The following is a 3507-nucleotide window of genomic DNA, read 5'->3' as shown; positions in this document are numbered from 1 at the left end:
TGAAAGGGTGTAGGATGAAGTTTCAAAAAAACCTTTCTAGTCCTACTCCTAATTTTCTGTTTTTACCATTTCTTCATTTCACACTTCTAAATAAAAGCATAAAAGAAAGAAAAAGTGGTTCAGCTGAGCAAGGAACTTTGGTCACTGGTTGTCAGTTCATGTGTCCATTTCTGTTTTGTATCCATAAAGAGTATTGATTTTAAAGATTTGTTTAAACTTACCTAGTGATTTGCATAATTTCATTTAATCTTTGCAGTTGTTCCACAAATTAACTCACTTCACTGAGACACAGTGGGTTTTGATGTTTGTTCGTACATGCTGTTTTATAAAATTGCATATTCCCCTGAGATTGTGTTTATTTTCTTTTATTTGAAACAACTTCTGGATGTCTTGTGGCAACTGATGCTGATTCTCTTTGTGCATGATTTGTAAAGTTTGAAGTCGACCAGATCCTTGAAGTGGGTTTGTTGATTCTCTAAAGGCCGCTTTATTTACAATTCTTATTGCTCTTTTTTGAAGTTTGAATATTGTTTTATATGTTCCCCCATACATCCACAGTAGCTCATATATGGAAGTATGAAGGAGCAGTACAAGGTGAATAGTGATGATTGATTAAGAAGGTGTTTTGACTTTGTGTAATATTGCAATTGATTTGGATATTTTACTGTTTTACTCCCTAAACCACTTCATTGTCTCTTACCAGGCCGTCATTGTAAATAAGAATGTTCTTAATGACCTGCCTGGTTAAATAAAGGTGAATGACTGAATGAATATCAAATAAAGCGATAGAATTGTTGTTTTTTTTTCTCTTTATCGTAATAATGTTCACAAAGTTTAATGCAATTCATGTCATGGGTAGTTATTTTGAAGGACAAATACTCAACATCCCATATTATCCATTAGCGTGGCAATCAAACTTTGAAAAATCCACTGTGCGCATGCGCAGAACCACAGAGTAGCATTTTCTGGCAGGGAGCAAAGATTGGGCAGAACACAGACCTCCTGGCTTCACTTCAGGGAATTCATGGAATTACTTTGTTTCAATTTGTATTGATTATTCTATTATTTAAAGGGGACCTATTATGGAACATATATAAAGTGGTTTTCCCTCAGCCTGCAACTCGAGAAGTCAAAATGTAAAGAAAAAAGTCAAAGTACAATTTGAGAAAAAAGTCCAAAATGTCGATGTCGATAAAAAAGTCAAAATGTTGAGAAAAAAGTTGAAATTTTTGAATTTATTTTTGAAATTACCCTTTGGAAAACAGGCGCACAATACCATACCTGAACTGACCTAATAAACTGAATCTGAAAATGTCGATAAAAAAGTCGAAATGTCGAGAAAAAAAGTCAAAATGTCGAGAAAAAAAGTCAAAATGTCGAGCAAAAAGTTGAAATGTCAAGAAAAAAGTTGAAATGTCAAGAAAAAAGCTGAAATGTCGAGAAAAAACGGTGGTCGCTAGGTCAATCTGGTTTTTAATAGTGCTTTGCAGTGTTACTAACTTACAAAAATGAAAAGGAAACAGGCAACCCCGCAATTTCTTTTTTTCAAAAGAAGAAGGCAAGTGATGGTCCAATGTTTCCCTGGCAGCGGAGCGAGAAGGAGCAGGTACTGTAGGGAAAGCAGGAGTCGGACTATTAACGAGGCTGTTAGCCGCTCCATGTCCACGTGATACTGTTGCACTGACAGTGAATGAAGTGAACAGAATAAATAAATTGCGTTTTGTCACGTATGCTATTTCTACTCTCTAGCTCTGCCGCTTGCTGTCCGTGGTGCCAAAAACGGATGTGTAAAGGCCCATTGACTGAATTGATCAACACTTGTTTAAAGTGTAGTGTTCATAGTTATGTTAGCAGGATGTTAGCGAGGCTGCTTTTGAAAAAGTTCACATTTTTCTTCACCACACAGATAAATTACATATCAGACTTCTGGGATGAGTATTTACTGGACCTGTTGGTTGATACTGTAGTTACTTGTGTTGTCGAAGGAAGGAAGGAAGGAAGGAAGGAAGAAGGAAGGAAGGAAGGAAGGAAGGAAGGAAGGAAGGAAGGAAGGAAGGAAGGAAGGAAGGAAGGAAGGAAGGAAGGAAGGAAGGAAGGAAGGAAGGAAGGAAGGAAGGAAGGAAGGAAGGAAGGAAGGAAGGAAGGAAGGGACAAAAGAGGAAGGGATGAAGGAAGGAGAGAGCAGGAGGAAAGAAGGAATGAAGGGAAAAAGAAGGAAGGAAGGAAGGAAGGAAGGAAGGAAGGAAGGAAGGAAGGAAGGAAGGAAGGAAGGAAGGAAGGAAGGAAGGAAGGAAGGAAGGAAGGAAGGGAGAAGGAAGGAGAGAGCAGGAGAAAGAAGGAGGAAAGACGGATAGAAGAAGGAAGGAAGGGAAAAAAGAAGGAAGGAAGGAAGGGAAGGAAGGAAGGAACGAAGGAACGAAGGAAGAAAAGAAGGAAGGGAGAAGGAAGGAGAGAGCAGGAGAAAGAAGGAAAGAAGGAACAGCAGAATGAGGTCATTTTGACCCAAAGACGGTACCAGGGTTCAGTTCTGAGATGGTAACCTTAGTCGTACCTGAGCTTTGACTGAATCCACGCTGCTGCTTCACTGCCGGGACCGGAGAGACCGGAGAGACCGGAGAGTCCAGCTGGGGGGTCTGGGGACCAGAGTCCCCCCCCTAGACCTGCTCCACAGACCGGGCTCTTCTCTTTAACTTTATTTAAATGTTACAGTAACAACGGGGCGCGGGCGCTAAAGATAGACAGAGCAGGCTAGACATGTAGGTGAGAGGTGGTGAGACCCACTCTCACCACCTCTCACCTACATCGTCTGCAGCTCTGGATCCAGGTCATGGTGGTCAGAGGGGGGGCTGCAGTCTGGAAAGAACTAACAAGGTATTATTGACTGCGTTTCCATGCATCAATAAACCTTTTCTAACCGGAATATTAGCAATAACCCGGTTTTGCACGGCCATGTAAACACCAATAACCCCTTTGAATAACCGGAATTTGCTCATATTCCGGTTTTTAAAAACCGGAATATGAGCCCTGGGTTACTCCTTTTAAAACCTGAATATTTGGTCATGTATATTGTATACTGTACATATATTCAACGGAATATCCCCATCAAACGGAACAGGAATTTGTTTTCTGCACATGGTCTTTTCGCAAGGAATCTTGCCCTGCGTCCGAAATTCCAAACTTCCACCCTAATGAGTATGCAAAATGAGTGTGCAAGATTTTTTAGTGCATCCGAAACATTAGTACGTACTCAATAGTATGTGCTATCCATACTCATTCCAGAGAAATGTATTAGTGTGGAGTGATGGACACTAGCTGAGCAGAAACTTTCCACAATGCAATGCAGCGGCGTTTGGTTGCTAAGTGATACGTATATGCAGAGTGCGAAATACGGGGGGGTTCGTACCCCCCCGATTAATCCTTGAGCCCCCCTGAAGGACTCAAAAGCAAAATTTAGGGAGGGTCTCAATGTTGTAAAAGAAATAAATAAATTAGGCTATATAATATAAT

The 3507-nt window shown here is 40.5% G+C and overlaps 1 protein-coding gene across 1 annotated transcript in view; it reads right to left on the bottom strand.

Moving 5' to 3' along the window:
- Positions 1-2665, bottom strand: part of LOC133419447 (fatty acid synthase-like) — an 81244-nt gene extending 78579 nt beyond the window's left edge. The window contains exon 1 of the mRNA XM_061708637.1: positions 2552-2665. The gene's annotated coding sequence lies outside the window, so the exon portion shown is untranslated. The remainder of the gene's footprint in view (positions 1-2551) is intronic.
- Positions 2666-3507: the final 842 nt, after the last annotated feature.

The sequence above is a fragment of the Cololabis saira genome, chromosome 19, assembly GCF_033807715.1.
Source record: "Cololabis saira isolate AMF1-May2022 chromosome 19, fColSai1.1, whole genome shotgun sequence".
In the NCBI taxonomy this organism is placed as follows: Eukaryota; Metazoa; Chordata; class Actinopteri; order Beloniformes; family Belonidae; genus Cololabis; species Cololabis saira.
The sequence above is the reverse complement of the archived record's forward strand: the minus strand, read 5'-3'. Positions and strand labels throughout refer to the sequence as shown.